Genomic DNA, 18,577 nt, shown 5'->3' on the forward strand with positions numbered 1-18,577 from the left:
TGAGCTTCCCAAGGTGATTTCCTTCTTTGCCGATCTCTCTTGTGGTTTTTCATCTAAGTATGTGGTGATTTTTTTAGAAAAGGAAGTATGTGGTGATTAATATTGCAAAATTTTATTAGCTTCGATGCCATGCTATACATAGTGGTTTAAATAACTTGTGTTTCTTATACTGAAAAGTAATTCAGAATTGGTTTCTGTTTCAATTAGAGCCCTGATGCAGACAAGGATTGTGTGGTTGTACATTTCACTCGCTATGAGGCGGACGACCTGAATATACGCACTGGGAAAACAGAGTTCTTAGGCTGTTTGATCCTGGAAGCCATTTGCGGTTATACCAATGAAGAGTTGTATTCCAGCCTCACTGTTGTCAGGCGTGTTGTCCAGGGTGTACTGAAGCACAAGAAGTTCAAAGCTACTCCTTCGTTTGTGAGGCATACTGTTCTTGTCAAGCTTACGCAGGAAGATGACGTGGCATGCCTCCACAAACAAGTTTATCAGTGGCAAGGCCACAAGGTTGTCTTCATGAAGGTTCACAGGATTGAGCTGCTGCGGGACGTCCTCGATGATGTTCATGGCAAGGTCCGTCTTGTGTCCAGCCCAAATTAGATCGAGGCATGAAATAGTTGCACTAGCTAGTGTTTAGTAGTAGTTTGGATTGTGTCTAATTATTCGAACCTTGCCTGTTATCGACCCCTCTGGGGCTAGTACTCTGTTTGAATCCGTCTATGGGAACTGCTGCTACTTTTGTGTGCCCGTGAATCATGTGAGAACCATAGTAATTGTTGCCGAAACAGATGCATCCTCACTAGTTTTTTCATGAATATGGCATGGTAAGACATAAGTTGTCACGGTTTATCATACGAGCAGTGTGTGTTTTGATGAAATAGTCGAGAATCATGTGCCGACGTATACATAAGTACTTGTAAACACTGTTGGTGCTACCCCACTTGTAAGCAGTTGTGCAAAACACGGCACATTGGCTCAGCTCGCTTCAACACTAGGCTATCGACCAGCTAACAATCAACAATCTGCTGTCTGACATATAATCAACTATGTATCTTGTTACAGTGGTTCATGCAGTTAATTGAGGCCACAATGTAATAAATTCCAAACGTTCACACGCTAGTCCAGCGCTCATGTGGAACACTCACATTAAACTCGTCTTCATAAAAAACTTGAAAAGCATAAGTTAAGCAATTTTATACATCTCAATGATTCATAGAACATAACAAACATATACTAGTTCACACCAAAAGACAAAGTTGTGAGAAGGTTTACAAATCAGGAAAAAACAAGCAAGGCTTCTCTGAGCAAAGGACCTCCCAGCAGGCTTAAATTTCCTGGAGTTCACTCTGGTTTTTTTTGTTGCCACCATTCAGGGTTAGGTTCTCTCATTCCAGAATAACCAATTATAATTGTGGTCTCAGCTGGAATGCTGAATTGAACCATGCAGTGTACTGACCAGCTGAAATGCTTGTGCATTCCACTAAATTTAAGCACCGCTATTTGCAGAAATAAGCAGACCACAATGCATCTTGTCCGCGCACATGTCCAAAAAACCGCCGTGCAGCCGTGCCAGCTAGTCCTCGGTCCATGGATGAACTGGTAGAAAGTGCATTCCGGACTAGGATGCAGTTGTTTTCGCTCGTCCCTGCACTGCAATCAGGAAGTAAACGTACGAATCAGCTTCTTTTAGATTGCGTTGGTCATTCTACCTTAGTTACTAATACCAATGTAGGGATACCTTGAAGACGGGATGTTAGACGACGGCAACGAGGGATAGCCATCTCATTTTGCGCAGTTGTACTAAAACTGAGGTGTGTGCTTTTGATTGTGTGGATAGAAACTATACGTAGACAGACATCCCTGTTTGCGCAAATACGAAATACGGTTATTTAAACAGTGACAGATATTACTACTTTCCCCCGTTTCCTCTTAGAACCAAGTCCTAGATTCATGCTACAGCTTTCCCACTTTCTTCCCTGTTTGAACCAACGCTTTGAGTCGACTGTATGAACTAGCTTTACTTCTAATAATAGTAGAAGTCTAGGTGGCTTTGGAACGGCGGACGAAAGTAGAAAAGGATCCACACGAAGGGAGCTGGGGCAGTAGAGCAAGGCAGGTTTCGAAGGAATATATACCCGAGGGTCGTCGGCATGTGGCAAAGACGGCATTGGGAGGCCGCATCTTGGCCACAATACCGCAGGGAGGAAGAAGGGGTCGGAGGCCCTCCCGAGCCGGCGCTCTCTCGGAGAGAACGGCACGGCCGCCGATCGGGACGCGCGGGCAGCCGTTGGTCTCCTCCCTCGCCACTGACAACAGCGTGAACGATGCACCTACACCCCTGCCCTGGTCGAGGTTGTCCGGCCGGATTTGTGACCAGCCGTGAGCTGAGAGAGAGTGTGGCCGCCTATGTGTTGCTTACATCTGGAGAGCATGAGAGAGTGAACGAGAGGAACCCTAGTAAAGCAAGCGCTAAGGCTCCTGCTTTTATATATAGTGGAGTGATTTTGTTGTACCAGCTTCAAAAAAATGCGCTCCTACGTGTACCCGCGAGTGGGTGTGAGAGAACTAGTGCGTGCGTGCACTGCTTCTCTTCATGAGAGTACAATATACTATGCCCAAAGAATGTTCGCCGCAAGAGTAATAGTATAAGTGTGTGACGTGTGAGCTAAAATAAAATGTGCGCGCCATCTTTTGTTTTTTAGAACTTCTGAGGGTAGGGTGTGAAGAGCGCATATGTGCGTGACGTCTACCTGCAGATAGACGGTGGGTGCGACGTGCGAGTCTGCGAGAGGACTCGGGAGAGTCGTGACTCGTGAGGGTGCATGTGCGTGAGAGAGTGGGGGGCACGTATCAATGCAATGCATGTGTCCATAAATCATTATCTGACAAACGTTCGCCACAAGCCTTTTCCTGACGAACGCGTAAGAACCGTTAGATCGGCATCCGACAGTGTCAGTTTTGCCATGTCATTTAACAGAACAGCCACTACTCCTACACACAAATCTTCCACGTGAGTGTTCGCAACTGCCGTATGCTCCCTCCGTTTCGAAATGCAGTGCATATAGCTTTATCGAAAATTCGAACCGCGCAAACTTTTACCGAGTTTTCGTATACCAAATTGCACATGTAGAATACCATGTATATATCATTTCATTCATCTTCGAGAGGTAACTATAAAGATGGGTGAGGAGTCTACAAAGAAAGACCATCGTATCACCCGCAGCAATTTCAAGCATCCTTTAGTGTCGAGGAATATCATAGGAACTCTATATGATATGATTTTTATAGGATTTTTTCCTTTAGAGCCAATTGGTTCATAGGAATAGATTCATATACTCCACATTTCAAAGGAAATAAACATGATATCATTTCTATAGCTTTAGAGCCACTTGGTTCATATGAATGGATTCCTATACTCCCTTAATTTCAAAGGAAAATAAACATTAGCGTATATTCAATAGAAAAGTTCCTATGATATGAACCAAATTACATCTCTTTTCTAATCCCTCCTCATAGGAATTGAGATACATGTCATCTCTAGATTCAATAGAAAAGTTCCTATGATGTGAACCAAATGACATCTCTTTTCTAATCCCTACTCATAGGAATTGAGATGCTCCATGTCATCTCTTTCCCTACAACTTCCATGTATACATCTTCTATTCCTAAATAGATAGTACAACCCACTAGTAGTTTTTTTCCAAAACATGCAACTATGGCACAAGAACTATATAGTGTGCCAATAACTTTGAAAGATGGTCGCTAGATGAAGCTAACCCGACAGTGCAGAGATAGGCAAATCCAAGCACTACTGGCCGTTGGATATCATCAACATTCCACCAGATCTGCCACATGTACAATTTAGAAGACTCCATGGTTGAACTTAAGCATAATGCACAAACCTTAAAACACAAGCACTTCTCCTTTGTTCTAGAATCTTCTGTATCATAATTGATTATTTTTTCTAAATGAATTGCCATTATTTGTTTTTTACTTTATGATTTACAATGCACAACCCCATGAATCTTAACATTTTTATAGAACTAATTGATTTTGAATGAGATGAACTATAAGAACTAAACGAACATCTACATCATGCATATATGACTCAAAGCTTTACATGCTATAGTGTGTATTTATTCGTAATTTGGTTTCGAAATCTCATGCGTTCAATACATGTGTACCTTACTAGTTTTGAGTAGAGTAGCAAATTTCACGCGGCCCCGGGTATATCAAAATGCAGGGCCCATGCATCATTGCCTTTCGGTCGAACCTACGTCCACAATTTTTTGTACGTACTATATCTCCACTGGTCCCCGAACCCAAAATGCTGCCTCGTTCCCGTAAAACCAAGCGGCCCACACATATTTAAGGCGTCGACTCGAACCCGTTTACTATGACGTGGCCCGGCACGCCGTAGTACTCCTACAAACCCTACCGCCGCACTCATCATCGGTTTTCTTCAAGAGGACGAGGGAGAAGCCGATTTGTAGTGGAGGCGCTTCAAAAAAAAGGATCTGTAGTGGAGACCCCTACCTTAGGGTGCCCTAGGTAGCTGCCGCACGCATCATTGTTTTCTCTTTTCTTTATGCTCTTGCGCCCTAGAGTGAAATGATGGTTGCTTCGTCTGTCCAGCTTAATGCGGGAAAGGTGGGGCTTTGTGATTTGACCCCTCATCGCTCATTTTCTACTACTGCGGCGCTACGACCGGGGTGCCTCCAATTCCAACCGCTGCTCCGAACTGTAATTTGGTGCATCGCACGTGGAACAAGACGGTGGATGAGCCACATGTCGGCCAAAGGGGTCCTGTTAAGTGTGTCGCCATTTCGTGTGCGGACTGACCCTGCTTGAGTTGCTACGCCAACACGACAGGAGCAGCCTACCACTTGGTTTTGCTCCTTGGTGAATCCCGACTATATTGATCTAAAAAGATACGTGCTGAACTACCCTCTCCGTCTCGGTTTTTTTATTTTTAGGCGTCTCGGTTTATAGGGCCTGCACGTAGTTCTAGGTCATCCATTTGACTAACTAAATATGAGTTACTATGTCACAAAAAGTATATCATTGGATTCTTAAGCGGATGTAGTTGTATTTAAAAGTCGAGGGCGGGGCTTTTCCTGCGCGGTAGGCGGGGCAGTTCCGCCTAGTCGGTTCGTTAGAGACACGAGAAGACGAGGGAGTAGGCTGCTGCAAACGTAGGGCTGTGTGATTTGACAGCGAGTTACTGCTGGACAGGTGGGGCCCTATGATTTGACTTGCCATTATCATTTTAACTGCGGCGCTACGACCGGCGTGAGTCTCCCGATTCCTGACCACCTCCATACAGGTGCCTCTCCCAATGCTCCACCATGTAGTAGAGGCTGGCTCTTGCATGAGAGCCCACTTCTCCACTTTTTCCTTGCCTCTCTTTCCTCCACATATGCAAAAATGCCATGTAAAGCGCACTATTGTACTTACTTTTACTTGCTCCTACAGGTGCTTAAGCTTGCCACATTGGCATAAAGTCTGATGTGGCAAGTTAATCAATAAGAGAGAGACTAGTTTGGTGACCCAAGGAAGAAATGGTGCTAAGCGCGTGTACCTAGGTGAAAATACAATTTTGAGTCTATAGCTAATTAAATGAAGCAAACGTAGCAACACCATTTCATTGGAAGAGGTCACTCCTTGGCAAATGCAATAAATACTAGTACTCCCTGTGTCCCATAATATAAGAACGTTTTTGGCACTACACTAGTGTCAAAAACGTTCTTATATTATGGGATGGAGGGAGTACGAAGAAAGAGATAGAGAGGAGTTAAAAAAATTACACTTATAGCCAACCTTGTTGTAGTATGAGTGACTAAGTGATGACTATGTATGACATGCCAACATCAGATAGCCTAACGCACCGTGTTAAATCTCCAAGGGCGTGACCGCGCGAGCGACACGACGGTCGTGGTAGGCGTGACCATGATACGGGCTGCTGGCAGCCCTTGGATCTGAGATCAAACGGTCGCATGCTAAGTTGCTGAAAATTTGCAGAATAACCCTCCAGGATAGGATATTCACCCATAGGTCTAGAATCACGCCATGCAACCATTCGATCTCAGATCCAAGGGCTCTCGGAAGCCCGTATCATGGGAGAATGGAAAGCCACTACCCTGCCGTTCGCACGCTGGCAGTTCGCTCCTACTCGTCCCCGCACGTCCTTCAGTACTACGGCGGTTTGCTCCTAGTCGTCCCGTCCATTCATATTATGGCAGTTCCACTAATCCTAACCCTCCTCCCAAATCCATGGCGTCCCAAATCTCCACGATCGGCGGTGAGTACAAGGTTATAACCATCACCAGCGATGAGTTCGACGTCATCTACACCCGTTCTTCCACGACGGTGAAAGGATGCCTTTCTCGCTTCAGACGCATGTTCGAAAACTCAGATGATGAGTGGGTCACTGGGCTAGATGTTGAGTACACCACAGTCCCGGGACGAGAGAAGGATCTAAAGGACGAAGAGAGGAAGAAGCCCGACGTGATCCAGGTTTGCGTACATAACGTTTGCTTGGTCTACCACATATGCCATGCCGACTTGAGTGCCAGGATTTTAAGAACTTCCTCAAGGACAAAACAGTGAAATTAGTTACTGTAGACTTTAAGAACGACAAGGAAGTCCTGGGTCGGATAGGCCTCGTTGTAGGCAACCCCTTCGACCTCTAGAAGAATCGGCTGGTGCCCTCTCGCCAGCCTTCAATGCTGACCCTGACAGGAGCCATGGTTCATCCTTCGTACCGTAAACTGGAGAAACCTCATTACACGTTTCATCGTCATGCATGGCACCGGAATGTACTAGATATAGACCACATCCACTATGCTGCAATGGATGGCTACCTTTGTTTCAATATCTACAAGGGTTGGATGAAGAGCAACAGCCAAGTGTGCGGTTCAAGCAAAGAAGTATCGGCCAAGAGGAAGAGGGACAAGGACGAAGTCGAGGACGTGGACGAGGACTCCGAGTAAGGTGGCAGTGTCGTTGCTCATGGTGGTTCTAAACTTCAGGTGTGCTTAGTTTAATTTGAGGGGTGTGTTGTGCTGAGCCCCCAGCAGAACTATGTTATGTTTCTTCTCGTTACTTTAACTCTTCAGTATGTACATACTACTAGTATTTCTTTAATAGAATTAGCACCCCAATTAAGCACGTACTAGCTTTTTTAATAGTACTATATGCATAATTTGGCGACGAGCGCTCTCTATATGTACCACCCTTTTTTTAATTTCAATTTTTGCTCCATGGCGCAGTCCATCGATAGTACTACTGTACAAAAGTATACATTTTTTAAAAGGCTAGAGTACTGTTCATCACATATATAGCCAGTTAAATTCTAAACCTAGAACGACGTGCTTGCCATGTAGTAAACCGATACGGACGAAGTATAGTAAAAATGAGGTGATTTTACCGAGCGATCGGCGGGGGAGCATGGCCTTTCATGCGGTCCCACGTGTCATGATGTACCAAGGCGATGCGCGTGTCCCTCTTGAGGCAGAAGCAATACTACGTGGTTTGAGATGATGGCGAACCGAAGTGTGAAATAATGGTTGCTTCATCCGTCTGGGAAGGTGCGGCATTGTGATTTGACGTCTCATTGCTCATTACTACTACTGGGCCGGTATGAGTGGGGTGCGTCCCCCCTGCTGTTCTGCACTGTTATTTGGTGCTTGACACGTCGACCCGGTTGCTATATGTCCCACATGTCGGCGACAGGAAGTACAGAATTCATGAAAGGGAGCGTCGACGGAGGAGTATACTACAGAATTCATGAAAGGGAGCGACTTAGTTTTGGAAAAATCTGTTTTTACGGAGTACGTACCCACTAGGGTTTATAGGGCTCATCTAAAAACATTCATTTTTTCGTTTGATAAGTCTCAATTCTACTATACTAGTAGTAGTACCATTACATGTTGGATTTCGAGGTGCGTTAGATCACCCGACGCAAGCAGTGTCAAGAGGAAACTAACCAATGCATGTAGAAGTTCATGGAAATTTAGTGGTCATTCATGCATTCATTCTAATTAATGCCTCGGTAAACATAACTTCTTGAGAAAACGAGCGTACTAATTACTTGTGCAAACTACGAAATTAATTCGACCACTCACCGTCTACCTTGGTTGAAGAGATTTTGAAATTGAGCCATAAACTGGAAAGGAGGGAGTAGTAACTTTTGTCTCGATTACTATTTGTGGCCTTGTATAGATGCAAAATGTATTTTTTATAGTGGCCTTGTATAAGTAAATGGAGGGAGTACTAACCAAAGTACGTAGTAGGGACGAGGAGTAAATGGAGGGAGTAGTAAAATTTTCTCCTCGTGCTGCGAGCCACCGCGCGCGTGGGCGAGGGAGCGGGCGTAAAGGCGTACAGTAGTAGTAGTAGTACTACTACTCGTAAGCAAGCTTCACCTCATCCTGCGAGCCACCACGCCCGTGGGCGGGGGAGACGGCGTACTAAGCAAGCTTCTCCTCGTTCTGCGAGTTGACGGGACACATCAAAAGTACTCCAGTGTATAGAGCCTTGCCTCTAAGGTAGGCCCCACATGGTTTGCCTCTTTTTTTAATTAACATAACGCGTCAAGTCACAATTTGTTTGTTCACCCGTGGTAGACGATCCTCCCTCCACCAAGTGGACAACCAGTACACGTGCCAAATTACCACGTGGGCTGCCTTTTTCGTACAGAAATGAGCTCCACCGTGTACCCACGCGGGTGTGGTTGGGAAAGAGACGGGAGTACGTGCACCGTGCGTGCACCTCTTCTCTTCATGCACGTCCCCCACCTACGTGGGTGTGTGTGAGAGAGATACAAACCTAGACATAATGCGCCGTCCATCCCCATGCCTCCGCCCAGTCCGACCACCAGTCACCACCATGCCCCACTCCTCCTCACCTTATCTCTTATCTTTCTCCCTCCATTTTTATATACAAGGGGCCACTATCAAAATTACAATTTGCAGATATACAAGGCCACTAACACTAATCGATGCAATATTAATGGTGTTTGCCTTGTGGTACTAGCAAAGGAGGACATTAATTAGCCTTGCATGCATGCGGGAGTATGTAAAAAAATGCATCTTGATGTTCCGTGCAATGCACGGGCATCTTGCTAGTCCATGAAAACAACACATGGCAAAATTCCACGGCAAACAAGGGATTTGAATCTATTGGGAGGGGCTGTTTGGATCTTGCCCGGGGTAGCCAAAATATTGGCGACCCTTTTGTCCACCGGTGCCTTTGCCACCGATGAACGAGGAATGGCTCGGGTGCTCATGCTGTCATGCATCCTCCAGCGCGCACGTTGGAGACGAACTCGCACGAGCTGTGTTTTTTGTCCCACAACGCCGTCCAAGCCGCCCGCAGACCGACCGGCGACCCGTAAATTACGCCATCCAACCGTAGCCGCACACATTATGACAGCAACTCAACCAACCGGACGAAATTCACGCAAACACGTAGACAAACTGATATTTCATATAAACAATGACGGAAAGCATATAAAATACCGGATTTTCATACAAACATGACGGATTTCATTACATTCAAATGAACTACGCGGTGCTAGTTCTGGACAGCACAGGTATATAATACCTGGCCTAAATGGTCGCCCGCCGATCAATTTGTGTTCCTCATGTCCGGCAGCACGATCACCGGACTGCCGGGAGCCCCGGAGGTATATGCTTCAGCGCAAAGGACGGCTCGCTTCCCCACTGCCCAACAGATATCATTGGCTGGTGCCGAAGATGATGGTGGCCGGCACCAGTTTGAGTTCATCACCGGCCACTACTTCGCCATGGCCGGCACCGACTCGAGTTCATCCTAAAATTCCCCTCTTCTGTGGAGCCCATGCGGGGTTGACGAAGGTCCTCGCAAAAAAAGGATCCAGCAAGACACCTGCTGTGTACGCCGGCGTCGCCTCCGCGGTGGCCTTCATGGGACCCAAGCGGCGGCGGCCTCCCGTGTTCTACTTCTCCTCGATGATGGCGGCGGACGCGGAGGCGCTGGCCACCGACTTGTCGCTCTCCGCACACCCGGCTTCTGTCGCTGCTTGCATGGCGCGGCCGCCGGCATGGGAGTCTCGGCCACAGAAACGGGAGGCGCGGTACGAGGCGGTGGCGTGGACGGCAGCAACGACGCCCGTGCGCCGCTCCTCGTCGAGCTGACCGGGAGCGGCGAGTTGCTGAACCACGCGTCGGCTTGGGGCGGCAACTGGCTCCGTCGGGCGAGGGGAGGGAGGTGGATCAGCGAGCTGCATAGCTCGTATCCGGCGGGCTACCCAGCCGGCTTGGATGCGGAATAACTACTCTTCGTAAGCCATTGTAAGAGTGGACAAAATGGTGGAGGAGATAGGGGAGCGGCGGAGGTGTGCGATTCTTGGCCGGCGTTTGGCCTCGTTTAAATAGGAGATTAAATAGACGGCGGACAGGAGGAGCTCGGCCGACGTTGCGTTTAACGCCGGCCCGGTCATGAACGAACGTGTGTCCAGAGTGGGTTTCTCGGCTTTCACACGGGCGGGTTTCATGGAGGCATTTGAATGCGGCACGGAGACGTGTTCAGCCGGGCGTGCCGCGAGTGGCGCCCTCGACTCTGACCTAGGACACCGCGCCGTTCTTCCACTGACGTGTGGGCTCTTTGGGTGCATGGCCTGCATGTCAGTGACCCAACGCAGGCAGCACACAGCAGAGGAACCTTTGGTGGGCCAGGGCGGTCAGAAGCGGGCATTTCATAAACCGATGATTGTTCATTGGGTGTGACGTCATCTTTTTCATGTAGATAAGCCTACTATGTTGATAGCCCGTTCGATACGTTGTGATTCATAAAGACCGCTACAAACATCAATGTTCTGCTTATCACAGATAAGATTGATTAATACCCATAACAATCCATGTCCTTAACAAAGGGTGCATGCACGTATAGGTTGAGCGTGTGTCTTGTGTCGTGTGCTGTGTGCATGCAGGCGTGCGAGTGTTGCGTGCGTGCAAGGGTACGTTTCAGTGTTGCATGCATGGGTGCGTACGTGCGTGTGTTCGTGAGTGCATGTGTACGTGTCAGTGTTGCACGCCAGCATGCGTGCGTGTGGACGTGTCAGTGTTGCACGCCTACATGCGTGCGTGTCTTGCGTGCGTGCATGTGTACGTGCGGGGTGAGGCTACACGTCAGTCAACTGACTTTTTCATCTCTGGTCATTAGATTTTCCAGCCGTTGGATACGAAATCAAGGGCCTCCAGTTTATCATCAAACTCCACCCCCCCTGAGCCGCCCTCCCCGAAACCACTCCCCACCGCCGGTCCGCCGCCGCACCGGCCATCCCTCTAGCCCCCCCGCCGAGCTTTTCCTCCGGGGATCCCCACCCCACCGCCCAATGAACGCCCCAACCACCGGCGATTGCCAACCAGAGGTCTCACGACTTCGAATACCCACCGACCACTAATTTATTACCATTTCTGTCCTTCATATACGCGCTGACGGGTGGGCCCTATGGTAATGTGTGCTGCTGAATGTGGACCGTTTGACTGGTCAATTGATCGTGTTATCAACAAATTACGGAGCTGTATGGTGAGCCAGTGACCGTATGATCACCCTAAAATGTACTCCTATTTTATTAACACAATACAGACTCAAACTACCATTTCTTTCTTTCATATACGGGCTGACAGGTGGGCCCCATGGTTACGCGCCCCGATGGTGCAATACTAGTTGCGCCGCGTGGAATGTTTGACTGGTCAATTGATTGTGTCATCAACAAAATACGGAGTTGTACGGGTGAGCCAGTGACCGTATAATCATGATATGTATTTGTTTAACACGGTACAGAAGCAAGGGCTCATATATACGCGCAAGCACTCACCGCTATAAGCGCACACACGCGAACCCTACCCCTATGAGCACCTTCGAGAGAGTGGGCCAGCATATATGATCTTGAGATTTTACGAAGTCACCATAGGTGCCTCGTAGTCGAGTGGAACGTCTCCTCCCACTGAACGTACATCGCCGGAAAATACTGAAATTAACACAAGATAAATGCAAGCACCGGGACTTTAACCTTGGTGGGCTCGAGAAACCACTGTCTTCTAACCATCCAACCACATGTTGGTTAGCACGACAAAATGTATGTGGTGACCGTGATGAGCTTATTCTGAAGTCCAGTGACCATATCGTGCTTTCGCTTCAAATACAATGACCGTAAGTGTCGTCAACGAAATACAGAGCACGCATCAAATGCAAAGTCCGTCAGTGTCATCAACAAAATATGGAGACGTATCGTGATCTAGATACCGTTGTACTATTGTATATGCTTATTTTCTTAGTGGCCGATTGCGTGTGTGGTGTGGTGGTCACATCATTTCTAGTTGTGGTGGGTCAACATGAAGACTCATGGGTCGGTTCCATCCTGCGCCACATATAGGTTGGACCGAGACGTGTTATACGATGACCCATGTGGAGGACTCGGCGTACAACACGAAGCTACCAGAGTCGCGGAGGACTCTATCCCCACTGGTGATAAGCCGACTATATATGATTTGTAACCCTAGGCCCTTAGTATGTTATACAAGCTTGGGGGCTAGTTCGTCGATAGTATACACACACGCACAATGCCTGGTATTCACGTGTACTTTGTACACACCCCTATCACTAATATACAGTACCAGGAGTAGGCTCTTTCTTCAACTGCAAGGGTCCGATCCGATCCGAACTAGGGTAAAACTTTGCCTCGTATTACCATCCAGCCTAACAGCCAGGGGTATCCTACCGAATGATATGATGAAATCATATATGCCAACTACTAAGAGAGAGGTGTGTCGGGGGGGGGGGGCAATGTGTGCGAGAGAGGCCTAAAGATAATGTGCGTGCGGGAGACACGTAGGCACATATATGTGCGTATAGAGGGCTAGTAGAGACCGTGCATGTGTATATATGCATGTGAGAGAAATAGTGTTTTCCAACTGAGATTAGTGAAAAGAGTGGTACATAGTAGTCAGAAAGAGAGAGAGAGAGAGAAACAGAGAGAGCATGTGCGTGAGACACCCCGACACCCTGAGAGAGATTGTGAGCATGTGTGAAAGAGAAATGCCGATGCATATAAAGTGTGTGCACTTATGCGTTAGATAGAGAGATATATAACGCGTTTGTGAGAACGGGGCGAGGCATAGTGCATCTACGTGTAAAAGGCGGTTCTACGCATTAAATTAAAATATAAATGGCATTATTATTTTTGGATGAGATCATGAATTTTGCAAATTGCGTATGGACGAAAATCGGCCTATCAGACACCCATACTCTATTGAATTCTAGCACGTGCATGTGTTTATTTCATATTATCGATCCATAGAGTGAGAGCGGTTTGAAATACAGGCAATGGATGCTTTTGCAATTCATATATAAACATTAATTAGTGCACTCCATGTTGTTAGTGTGAAGCACTTTATACATTTGTCACTTGCATGGATACATTCCAAATTGCTAGCTATGAAATAGAATACATGTCGAATTCAACATAAAAGGGGTTTCGAAGATTCGAATTCATAGGAAGTGCATTCATCTATTTGAACCCGAGATAATGGCATTTGTAAATCAGATGTAAAAGGGGGCATCAATCTTTGTTGTGAGTTTGAACATGCTATATATATATTCATATGCATATCTAACTTTTTTTTGCAACCAAGGAGATTATATCTGGAACCATGCATGAACTGAGGTAAGTTGCATATATTTTAATATATACTCATGTACAATGTATATTCAAATGTACCCCCTCAATTCCAAAATAATCGTAGCATTAGGATTTTCAAGAGTAAAGATTTGTGAAGTTTGACAAATCCTGAAAGTTCAATTCAAGAGAACCGAAAACGTTAATGCTTCTGCTCCCAAATATTGAACGAAGCGCCAAATAGGCCTCTAGTCACCCGAAACCGCCCGAGACTAATGTTTTGGTGGTAGGAAATTACTGTCCTGACTCTGGCCCGTGTAGCCTATCGGCCCGATGTCCAAAGGTCTAAACCGGGGTAGGTTTGTAACTTCACCAAGACGCCAGTCTCAACCGCCTCCGAGAAGCATTCATACGCCGTGGGAGCCTACCGATGCGCTCGGCCGAAATCTATCCCGCCCACATTTGGGACACCTGACATGACTGTCCTACCCCCAACCCGCAATATGTCCGAAATTTTAGATGGGGGCAAAGTTTGTAACTTTCCCCAAATTTCAAACAAGGGCGTCTCAAACCGAAACATTGTTCCCCCTTAGTTCCCCGCCTCCCTCCGTTTCCCCATTCATACTCCGTGGGCGCGAAAACGCCCTCTCCACCAGCCGCGAAACCGTAGCCTCCTCCGTCCTCCACCCCATAGCGGCCAATCCACCGCCGCCCTCCTCCATCACGCCGGAGCCGGTAACCCGACGTCGTCGTCCAACGCAACCGCAACCGCAACGCCCTCAAGGACTTAGTAGCTGAAGCCGAGGCAGAGCTGCCTCCACGACGCCGACGCCGACGTGCGCCGTACCAGAACCACTCCGACCACGCCGTCCTGCGCCTCACTACTGCGGCTCCACTTTCGCAACCGTCCACCGCACTGTTGGGGAACGTAGTAATTTCAAAAAATTTCCTACACACATGCAAGATCATGGTGATGCATAGCAACGAGAGGGGAGAGTGTGTCCACGTACCTTCGTAGACCGAAAGCGGAAGCGTTAGCACAACGCGGTTGATGTAGTCGTACGTTTTCACGATCCGACCGATCCAAGTACCGAACATACGGCACCTCCGAGTTCATCACACGTTCAGCACGATGATGTCCCTCGAACTCCGATCCAGCCGAGCTTTGAGGGAGAGTTCCGTTAGCACGATGACGTGGTGACGATGATGATGTTCTACCGACGCAGGGCTTCGCCTAAGCACTGCTACGATATTCTCTAGGTGGATTATGGTGGAGGGGGGCACCGCACATGGCTAAGAGATCAAGAGATCAATTGTTGTGTGTTTGGGGTGTCCCCCTGCCCCCGTATATAAAGGAGCAAGGGGGGAGGCGGCCGGCCTAGGAGGAGGGCGCACCAAGGGGGGAGTCCTACTCCCACCGGGAGTAGGACTCCTCCTTTCCTTGTTGGAGTAGGAGAGAAGGAAAGAGGGGGAGAGGGAGAAGGAAAAGGGGGCTGCACCCCTTGTCCAATTCGGACCATGGGGGGGTGCGCACCTCCTTCCTTTTGGCATCTCTCCTCTATTCCCGTATGGCCCAATAAGGCCCAATATCTCTCCCCGGCGAATTCCCGTAACTCTCCGGTACTCCGATAAATACCCGAATCACTCGGAACCTTTCCGAAGTCCGAATATAGTAGTCCAATGTATAAGTCATGAAGAAAGCAATAGCAGAATACTAAACGATCAAGTGCTAAGCTAACAGAATGGGTCAAGTCAATCACATCATTCTCCTAATGATGTGATCCCGTTAATCAAATGAAAACTCATGTCTATGGCTAGGAAACATAACCATCTTTGATCAACGAGCTAGTCAAGTAGAGGCATACTAGTGACACTAAGTTTGTCTATGTATTCACACATGTATCATGTTTCCGGTTAATACAATTCTAGCATGAATAATAAACATTTATCATGATATAAGGAAATAAATAATAACTTTATTATTGCCTCTAGGGCATATTTCCTTCAGTCTCCCACTTGCACTAGAGTCAATAATCTAGTTCACATCGCTATGTGATTTAACATCAATGGTTCACATCTTTATGTGGTTAACACCCATAGTTCACATCGACATGTGACCAACACCCAAAGGGTTTACTAGAGTCAGTAATCTAGTTCACATCTCTATGTGATTAACACCCAAAGAGTATTAAGGTGTGATCATGTTTTGCTTGTGAGATAATTTTAGTCAATGGGTCTGTCAAATTCAGATCCGTAAGTATTTTGCAAATTTCTATGTTTACAATGCTCTACACGGAGCTACTTTAGCTAATTGCTCCCACTTTTCAATATGTATCTGGATTGTGACTTAGAGTCATCCAGATCGGTGTCAAAGCTTGCATCAAAGTAACTCTTTACGACGAACTCCTTATCACCTCCATAACCGAGAAATATATCCGTATTCCGCTAAGGATAATTTTGACCGCTGTCCAGTGATCTACTCCTAGATCACTATTGTACTCCCTTGCCAAACTTATGGTGAGGTACACAATAGGTCTGGTACTCAGCATAGCATACTTGATAGAACCTATGACTAAGGCATAGGGAATGACTCTTCATTCTCTTTCTATTTTTTTGCCGTGGTCGGGTTTTGAGTCTTTACTCAACTTCACACCTTGTAACACAGGCAATAACTCTTTCTTTGACTGTTCCATTTTGAACTATTTCAAAATCCTGTCAAGGTATGTACTCATTGAAAAAAAAACTTATCAAGCGTCTTGATCTATCTCTATAGATCTTGATGCTCAACATGTAAGCAGCTTCACCGAGGTCTTTCTTTGAAAAAACTCCTTTCAAACACTCCTTTATGCTTTGCAGAATAATTCTACATTATTTCCGATCAACAATATGTCATTCACATATACTTATCAGAAATGCTGTAGTGCTCCCACTCACTTTCTTGTAAATACAGGCTTCACCGCAAGTCTGTATAAAACTATATGCCTTGATCAACTTATTAAAGCGTATATTCCAACTCCGAGATGCATGCACCAGTCCATAGATGGATCGCTGGAGCTTGCATATTTTGTTAGCACTTTTAGGATTGACAAAACCTTCTGGTTGCATCATATACAACTCTTCTTTAATAAATCCATTAAAGAATGCAGTTTTGTTTATCCATTTGCCAGATTTCATAAAATGCGGCAATTGCTAACATGATTCGGACAAACTTAAGCATAGATACGAGTGAGAAACTCTCATCGTAGTCAACACCTTGAACTTGTCGAAAACCTTTTGCGACAATTCTAGCTTTGTAGATAGTAACACTACTATCAGCGTCCGTCTTCCTCTTGAAGATCCATTTAATCTCAATGGCTCGCCGATCATTGGGCAAGTCAATCAAGGTCCATACTTTGTTCTCATACATGGATCCCATCTCAGATTTCATGGCCTCAAGCCATTTTGCGGAATCTGGGCTCATCATCGCTTCCTCATAGTTCGTAGGTTCATCATGGTCAAGTAACATGACCTCCAGAACAGGATTACCGTACCACTCTGGTGTTGATCTTACTCTGGTTGACCTACGAGGTTCGGTAGTAACTTGATCTGAAGTTACATGATCATCATCATTAGCTTCCTCACTAATTGGTGTAGGAGTCACAGGAACAGATTTCTGTGATGAACTACTTTCCAATAAGGGAGCAGGTACAGTTACCTCATCAAGTTCTACTTTCCTCCCACTCACTTCTTTCGAGAGAAACTCCTTATCTAGAAAGGATCCATTCTTAGCAACGAATGTCTTGCCTTCGGATCTGTGATAGAAGGTGTACCCAATAGTCTCCTTTGGGTATCCTATGAAGACATATTTCTCCGATTTGGGTTTGAGCTTATCAGGATGAATTTTTTCATATAAGCATCACAACCCCAAACTTTAAGAAACGACAACTTTGGTTTCTTGCCAAACCACAGTTCATATTGTGTCGTCTCAACGGACTTAGACGGTGCCCTTTTTAACGTGGATGCAGCTGTCTCTAATGCATAACCCCAAAACGATAGTGGTAGATTGGTAAGAAACATCATAGATCGCACCATATCTAATAAAGTACGGTTTATGACGTCCGGACACACCATTACGCTGTGGTGTTCCAGGTGGCGTGAGTTGCGAAACTATTCCGCATTGTTTCAAATGAAGACCAAACTCGTAACTCAAATATTCTCCTCCACGATCAGATCGTAGAAACTTTATTTTCTTGTTACGATGATTTTCTACTTCACTCTGAAATTATATGAACTTTTCAAATGTTTCAGACTTTATGTTTCATCAAGTAGATATACCCATATCTGCTCAAATCATCTATGAAGGTCTGAAAATAACGATACCTACCGCGAGCCTCAATATTCATCGGACCACATACATCAGTATGTATGATTTCCAACAAATCTGTTGCTCGCTCCATTGTTCCGGAGAACGGCGTTTTAGTCATCTTGCCCAAGAGGCATGGTTCGCAAGCATCAAGTGATTCGTAATCAAGTGATTCTAAAAGCCCATCAGCATGGAGTTTCTTCATGCGCTTTACACCAATATGACCTAAACGGCAGTGCCAAAAATAAGTTGTACTATCATTATTAACTTTGCATCTTTTGGCTTCATTATTATGAATATGTGTATCTCTACGATCGAGATCCAACAAACCATTTTATTGGGTGTATGACCATAGAAGGTTTTATTCATGTAAACAGAACAACAATTATTCTCTAATTTAAATGAATAACCGTATTGCAATAAACATGATCAAATCATATTCATGCTCAACGCAAACACCAAATAACACTTATTTAGGTTCAACACTAATCCCGAAAGTATAGGGAGTGTGCGATGATGATCATATCCATCTTGGAACTACTTCCAACACACATCATCACCTCGCC

Source organism: Triticum aestivum, chromosome 1D, assembly GCF_018294505.1.
Source record: "Triticum aestivum cultivar Chinese Spring chromosome 1D, IWGSC CS RefSeq v2.1, whole genome shotgun sequence".
NCBI lineage: Eukaryota > Viridiplantae > Streptophyta > Magnoliopsida > Poales > Poaceae > Triticum > Triticum aestivum.